Here is an 8,556-nt window from a genome sequence, read left to right as displayed (position 1 = left end):
AAACCCTATGCACCATGCATTACGGAGAGTCCGGGAAATAAACTTTTTCAAAAGTATTTTTGAGAATCGAGCCAAGTGGGCGGTGTTGTATTGGCTGGTCTGCCCTCTTCATAGGCTTTCCACAGACACCTGTGGAGAATTATCTCTCCCAATGCCAATTTCTTCTATTGTTATGCTGACTCAACACTGTTGAGCTGATCCATTTCTTAACATACTCTTCGATTATTCTCAGAGGCAACCCTTACCCCTATTTATATACAATGATCACAAAAGTAGAGCTCCATACAGACAATGCTTAGTCCAGAATCTCGTCAACCACTGTACTTCCTCCGAAGCACCCCAAAATCCGAAACCGTGACGTCCACGCTGAGTAGACCTTCTGTAAATTTAATGTTGTTTCTCTAACTCCTTTGGTACTGAAGTATAAGATTATTAGGGAGGAATACATACCGCAAGTCCCAACCTTATCCTCTACAAAATCTCAGGACTTAAACACATGTAAATTTTGGGAGAACCTTTCAGTACCACATATATACATTTCAGGCCAAAACTGATATAACACATGACTCGCAATCCATTCATTGATAATGGACTCCCCCACTCGGCGCGAAGTCATAGTTCACCACGTCTGATGGTCCACAATATTAACCTTCACAACTCGTATAAATCAACCAGATGCCAAGGTACGTTGCACCCCCCACATTATGCACTGGGTGATCTCTTTATACGTTCCCATCTTCAGTCGGAATCACACGTTGAGGCAATGTTTGAGCATCTCTGGCTCCCTCGTAGTTCATCTACGGCATCACGAACCGTCGACGCACAATTGATACCGAGTGTGCAATGTCATACACGAGTAGATACAAAGGAATGTGAGATATAGGTTTCAACCAAAATCAATACCGCACGATAAGGAATGAAAGAGGTGATATTGTTCCTAAACTTCATAGCCTCTGAGAGATAAGTACAGACGTCTCCATACCAATCCTTCAGACCCTACTAAGCTTGTCGTGACTCGTGAGACCTATGTAACCTAGTGCTTTGATACCAACTGTCACGACCCAAAATTTCCCACCGACGGGACCGTGATGGCGCCTAACATTACACTTGCTAGGCAAGCCAACTTTAGAGAATCATTAACCAATTCCTTATTTCCATTTAGTAATTAACAATAATTAACTCAGATGAAATATAATAAGTGCAGAATATCATAAAACTATATTAATTACTACCACCCGGATCTGGAGTCACAATTCACGAGCTTTCTAGAATTTACTACAAGTAATAATCTGAAAGAAATACAACTGTCTAAATGAAAAAAACAGTAGAACAGAAAAGATAGGCGGGGACTTTAATGTCTGTGAACGCCGACAGATCTACCTTGAGTCTCCGGACAGCAGACCAATAGAAAAATCTCGATCAACCTGAACCGGTATCAAAGTCTGTACAGAAGGTGCAGAGTGCAACATCAGTACAACCGACCCCCTTCGCAATTGCGAAGATAAACTCGCAATTGCGAGAACTGCTGGCCTAGGCTTTCTTCGCAATTGCGATAAAAACCTCGCAATTGCCATACCTTCTTGGTTCGCATTTGCGAAGCCTGATCTCGCAATTGCGAGATCAGAGGCCTGCTACAGACACCAGTTACACCAACAAATTTCTATGTTTCAAAATCACTCCGTAGCTTACCCGAAACTCACCCGAGCCCTCGGGACTCCAAACCGAACATGCCCACAAGTCTAAAAACATCATACGGACTTGCTCGTGTGATCAAATCACAAAAATAACACCTAGAACTATGAATTTAGCACCAAATCAAATGAAATGCTCAAGAACACTTTAAAATTCATATCTTATCAATTGGTCGTCCGAATCACGTCAAATCAACTCCGTTTCTCACCATATTTCGTAGACAAGTCTTAAATATCATAATGAACCTGTACTGGGCTCCAAAACCAGAATAAGGACCCGGCACTAACAATGCCAAATATCAATCAATTCTCAAAAATAATTAATTTTCAAACTTTTAAATTTCATCAAAAATTCATAACTCAAGCTAGGGACCTCCGAATTCAATTCCGGCCAAACGCCCAGGTCCCATAATTCGATACGGACATATCGGGACCGTCAAAACATGGATCCGGGCTCGTTTACCAAAAATATTGACCGAAGTCAATTAAAATCAACTTTTAAGGCATAAATTCTTATTTTTATTAGTTTTCAACATAAAAGCTTTCCGGAAACCTGCCCAGATAGTGCACGCAAATCGAGATGGGTAAAAATAAAATTTTTAAGGCTTAAGAGCGCAGATTCGAGTTCTAAAATATAAGATGACCTTTTGGGTCATCACATAAATAGTAAATAAATTCTATGTATATTTACTATTTGCTATCTAGATAAATCTGTCATCTTTATTTCTTTCGATAAACAAGAAAATAAATGGAACAAATATTTTGTTAGATCTTAGATTTCTATTAAAAATTAAAATGTGTTTAGTGTTATGACTAAAAGTGCACCACTTTGTTAAAGTAAATGGACTATTAGTGCTCCATGTGGAAGAATATGTATGACTTTGAGTCTAAAGCCAAAGATGATGTATGGTTTTGGGTTTTTTCTCAGTGTTATGACTAAAAGTGCACCACTTTATTAAAGTAAATCAACTATTAGTGCTCCATATGAAAGAATATGTATGCCTTTGAGTCTAAAGTCAAAGATAATGTATGGTTTTGGGCCTTTTCTCTAATTTGGCAACTACCTCCACTTTCGCCTTATCAACGTCAATGTCACTCTTCGATATTCTATGACCCAACACGATGCCCTCTTGCACCATAAAGTGGCACTTCTCCATATTTAGCACCAAATTTGTTTCTTCATAATGTCCCAACACCTTGCCCAAATTCTTCAAACAATCATCATAAGAAGACCCAAAGACAGAAAAATCATCCATGAAGATTCTATAAATTTTTCTACCATATTAGTGAAAATGGCCATCATGCATCTTTGGAAAGTGGTTGGGGCATTACAAAGACCAAATGGCATTAGCTTGACAGCAAAAGTACCAAGGGCATGTGAAAGTCGTTTTCTCCAAATCCTCTGGGCATATGATAATATGTACCCCGAATAACCATCAAGGAAGGAATAATACTCATGCCCAGCTAACCTATCCAACATTTGGTGAATGAATGAAAGTGGGAAGTGGTCCTTTCAGGTTGCTTTGTTGAGCCTTCTATAGTAATGTAAACTCTCCACCCCGTCAAGATGCGAGTAGGAATTAACTCATTTTTCTTGTTCTCAACAACAGTCATCCCCCCTTTTTAGGCACATATTACATTGGGCTTACCCAATTGCTATCAGAAATAGGAAAGATGATACCTGCATCAAGCCACTTAATTACTTCCTTCTTCACTATCTACTTCATAATAGGATTCAACCTCCTTTGTTTCTCAACACTGGGGCGGTGTCCATCTTCCAAAAAAAGTTTATGCATGCATAATAATGGACTGATTCCCTTTATATCAGCAATTGTCCACCCAATAGTTCTTTTGCACTCATGAAGAACTCTTAGCAGCTTTTCTTCTTGCACATTGGTTAAGCTAGATGAAATAATCACTAGCAAAGTTTCTGAATTCCCCAAGTAGGCATAGCGCAGGTGCGCTAGAAGAGGCTTGATCTCAAGCTTTGGAGTTTCTTCAATAGATGGTTTAGGAGGCTCAGAGTAACAGGTCTGTCCAACTCCTCAAATCTCCCAAGCCCATGGACATACTTGAAAGACATGTTAAAGACTTACTTAATTTCTTCCATCATTTCATCTTCACTTTCTTCATCATCCCCCATCAAAACTCGTTCAAGGGGTCTTTGGGGCTCATATAAGGTACCAATGAAGTCACATCACTTTCCACCATAGAAATCATGCATAACTCTTCATAGCGGCCTGGCAATTTGAATGCTTTATGAAATATTGAATACCTCCACTCGATCACCCACTCTCATTGTCATCTTGCCTTCACACACATCAATAATATCTCGGCCCAAAAAAAATAGGACTTCCTGATCAGACTCATAGTCCAAGATAATGAAATCAGCAGGGAATATAAAAGAACCCACTTGGACTAACACATCTTCAATCACCCCTCCTGGATGAGCAACAGATCAATCAACCAACTGTAGAATCACCGTAGTTGGGCACGGATCACCCTACCCCAACTGTCTTAAAACAGATAGCGGCATAAAATTGTTGCTCGCCCTAAGATAACACAAAGCTTGCCCGACTACGTACATACCAATCGAGATCTTGATAGTGAAACTACTTAGATCCTTCAATTTATGAGGTATCTTGATTTGAATTCTTGAGCTACATTCTTCGGTGAGTGCCACAGTCTCGAACACGGCTAACCTCATCTTATTTGCCGCTATGTCTTTGATATATTTTACATATTTGGGCACTTCCTGCAAGATGTCTACCAGCGAAATATTAATTTTCACCTGCTTCAAAATATCAAGAAACTTTTTATAAGAATCATTATCCTTCACTTTCTGCAATCTTTTCGGGAACGGAGGTGGTGGCCTCTTCAACTGGCTTTTCTGACTCCTTTGCAATTTCTGGTTTTGCTTCTATGGTGCCATGTTTTTCATTAAAGTTACTTGATTTCTCTTTTTCGATGGGATTTCTTCTAATTTTCTACCATTCCTCAATGTCACATCATTAATAGATGCCTAAGTATTAGCCTTAGTGTTGCTTGGAAGAGCTCCAGTTGGTCGAGTTTTTTTGGGCACTAGCAAGTTGCCCCATTTTTTGCTTCAAATTTCTCATAGCTGCTGCTTGGGACTGCTGGTCAGCCATCAATTTTTTTAGCATCTCTTCAATGTGACTCGTCGAGTTTATAGGTTGCGCAGCCTGTGTTGGTCTATATTGTTGTTGAGGAGCTTGTGGCATGTACCTTGTGGTCTATATTCTGAGTATCTTGGTTTCCACCCCAAGAGAAGTTTGGGTGGTTCCTCCAATTAGGATTGTAAGTGTTCCCATACTGATTTGTCTGGCCACTATTTTTATTACCCACAAAACATACAGACTCTAGATTAGCTAGGCAAAGTGGCTTGTGTGACCCTCTCGACATACTTCACAAAATATCTGAACTTGCTGCACTGATTCAGCTTTTTGATTATTAATAACCAAGGTCATCTTATTGACTTGGTTGGCCAATATGGCAACATGTGCTGATAATGCAGAAACAACATCTGACCCGGGGATCCCTACAGATTTTTGAACTATGTGTCTGCCCATCTCTCCTTGCCAATCAGGATTACTTTCGGAGAATTTGTTCAATAATGCATAGATTTCATCGAAGCTTTTCTCCAGCACTTGAACTCCTGCTACAGCGTCCACCATAATTTTTATCTCTGGATGTAGCCCTTCTATGAAGGTATGAGCCAACACTTCAATCGTTTGGTTGTGATGAGGACAATCTCTGAGCAGCCCCTTGAACCTCTCCCAAGCTGAATATAAAGGCTCCCTCGATTTCTGTTTGAAGGCTACTATCTCACTTCTGATCTTTGCAGTTTTGCCTGAAGTGAAGAACCGTGCAGAATATTTTCTTGCTAGATCATTCCATGATGTAATAGAACTAGTTGGTTCCGCCTTCAACCACCACTTTTCTTCGCCCAATAGAAAAAACAGGAATAGTATGAGCCTCACATAGTCTGGAGTGACTCCGTTAGTGATATAAGTATCACTAATCTCCAAGAAGATCAGAATGTGTTGTTGTGGATACTCGTCTGGAAGACCTATAAACTGCCCATTTGCATGTAGTAACTGGACCATGCTCTATTTTAGCTCAAAGTGCCCAGTGATTTTGGCCTTCACAATGTTGGAGGTGATATTAGCAAGGCTGGGCATCGCCACCTCCTGAACAACCATATGTTGCTCCTCTACCATGTTCACAGGTAATTGAACAAGTGCCTGAAGATTATTTCTATCCCTTGCACCTCTCAACCTCCTGTGAAATGTTCTCTTAGGTTCGGGGTCAAAGCCTTGAAATCTATCCTAGCTTCTGACCCTTCGCATTCAATCAAAGTTCCCAAGAGTAGAGAAACTAATAAGAAACGTTAAACTTGACGAAATAAACAGCTAAAGTAAAAGCTAGTAAAATTGACAATATTCAAGTCCCCGGCAATGGCGCCAAAAACTTGCTGCTCCCAAACGCACACGTAAGTATACGTGGTTGCACAAGTAATAAAATGATAATCCGAGTGTCGAACCCACAGAGACTTGTGTTAACTACCTACTAATTTCACCAAGATTGTTATCCAGTCGAGTAATCAGAGTTAAGAATGTGATTATACTAAGCAATAATTGTAACAAGTAACTAATTAATCAACCAAAAAATAGTTGTTGTGTATTCAGTAGAGATGGATATTCCAGGGTTGTGACCGATACACCAATTCTATTGCATTCTAATTAACTCTCCCTTTCATACAATTCGCTCATAGTTGCTAATTAATAGAATAATTGCTCCCGTAGTATTCGATCGAATTATTACTCGCCGATTCAAAATAGATTAACGCATATATTTCTATGGAATATATGTATTAAGAACGCACTAAGATTACGATATTCAATTGAGCAGGGTGACTAGGCACATTATTATCCTAACCACAAATCTGCCCTCTCTCAGAGTTAAGATCATGCCCTCTTTAATTCGTCTCTAAAATAGACGTAGCTTTCCCTAGCATAGCACGTATAGTAAGTAGAACCTATTTGTTGGCCAGAAAACTAAATAATTAATCACAAAATTGAAGAAACAATCATATATTAACGAATTATAATCAAGGTCAAGTCAACTTCAAACAAAACTACTCATGGTTAAATCACAAACCCAAAATTTATGGGTTTTAGCCACTCATGTTCATAACAAAAATCAAAGTATGGTTTTTAAACATAAAATCTATGAATACTAGATGAAAGATAGATGATGGATGAATTTCGTGCTCCGTTCGTGTTTCTTTCCCTTTACTTGCCTCGGAAACTAACCAACCCCGAACTAATCACATTTAGGGGGTATTTATAGGTTAGGGTCGGAGTTCCCAAGCCCAAATCCATGTAGAAAATGTTTAATGCACGAACTAGGAAAGGACCACGCCTTAACGCTAGCGAGGCCAGATGTGGGGTGCGCTGCAGAGTGGTCGTCGCCCACTATAACGCCAGGTTGACCGCGCACTGGACCAGGCGTCGCCCACTCTTGTGCCTGGTCTAATTTTTCTGCCTTTTGGTGCTCTTTCTATGTATTTATGTGTGCTACCTTCATGTATTTTCATCCGTCAATAATCCTACACATAAAATGACCCAATTAGGCTCAAACTTCACACATTTAATCACTAAAACATTAAGATGTAGGGTAATCAATGCCCTAACAATTCATATTTTTAGCCAAACATTAGTAAATTACCAATAACATGTTCAAGAGGGATTTATTGAGAATCGGTTAAAGTAAATCATGAAAACAATTTTCTTTTTACTTCAATATATTATGTTACCAACAACCTGACAGAATATGAGATAACAAATCCACATAGGTAAATGCATCTTGGCAAACAAATCATCAAATAGTAACAAAGACACATATTAGCACATTGAAAATAACACAACAAATAACGTAGAACGCATGACACACACAATAAGTCATAAACCGTTCCAACACAAAACTAACAACAAGAGTCACTCCGTTGTGCCACATATCAAAATCACAAATCATCATTATAATGTCGCGTGAGCTTCATATTTATTTTTTGAAAAATATTTTCTCGAAATAGCTTCACGCGCATAATCCCCCTTATCTCGCCGCGTGTGTATCACAAGAGAGGCCGGGGACGGGGCCGGGGTAGATGCTGAGGATGGGCATAGGGTGCAGCCAGAGCACCTGCCCGAGCTGCGACAGAGGAGACACCAGTAGCTCCAGTCGGCGGTCAGACACCCGAGGTGCCTATTGCCTCCCCAACACTTCAGGAGACCCTCGCACAGTTCCTAAGAATGTTCAGCACCTTAGCTCAGGCGGGGTTGATCCCACTTGCACCAGCCATATCTTAGGCTAAGGGAGAAGCACATACTCCCACGGCATATACCCTAGAGCAGTAGGTCCAGGTTGATCAGGTCCCAGAGTTCATACCAGTACAGCATGTTGCTCCAGTTCAGCTTGTGGTTAGGGCATCAGCATTTGAGGAGTAGCAGCTTAGGCTCGAGAGGTTCAAGAAATACCACCCTCCTACTTTCAGTGGTTTGTCTTCAGAGGATGCATATGGGTTTCTTGAGGAGTGTCACAGCATTCTCCGCACTAGGGGCATTGTGGAGATGAGTAGGGTTGACTTTACTATGTTCCAGCTGAAGGGAGCGACATATCAGTGGTGGCGGACGTACGAGGTGGGTAGCCCAGCCGAGGCAGGTTCATTTATATGGGATCGATTTTTAGAGTATTTCTTGAGAGAGTTTGTTCCTCAGACCCTTCAGGATTCTTGGCGCGCGGAGTTTGAGCGGATGCGCCAGGTTACTGTGTCAGTTTCGGTGTA

At 40.5% G+C, this 8,556-nt stretch overlaps 1 non-coding gene across 1 annotated transcript; it reads left to right on the top strand.

The window, feature by feature from the left end:
* The first annotated feature begins 5,444 nt into the window (after window positions 1–5,444).
* Window positions 5,445–5,551, top strand: LOC142169284 (small nucleolar RNA R71). The gene has a single exon (XR_012698992.1). It is a non-coding gene; the product is annotated as a small nucleolar RNA R71 (small nucleolar RNA).
* The last annotated feature ends 3,005 nt before the right edge of the window (window positions 5,552–8,556 follow it).

Source organism: Nicotiana tabacum, chromosome 14, assembly GCF_000715075.1.
Source record: "Nicotiana tabacum cultivar K326 chromosome 14, ASM71507v2, whole genome shotgun sequence".
NCBI lineage: Eukaryota > Viridiplantae > Streptophyta > Magnoliopsida > Solanales > Solanaceae > Nicotiana > Nicotiana tabacum.
Note: the sequence above shows the minus strand (reverse complement) of the source record. Positions and strands in the feature narration are given on the sequence as shown.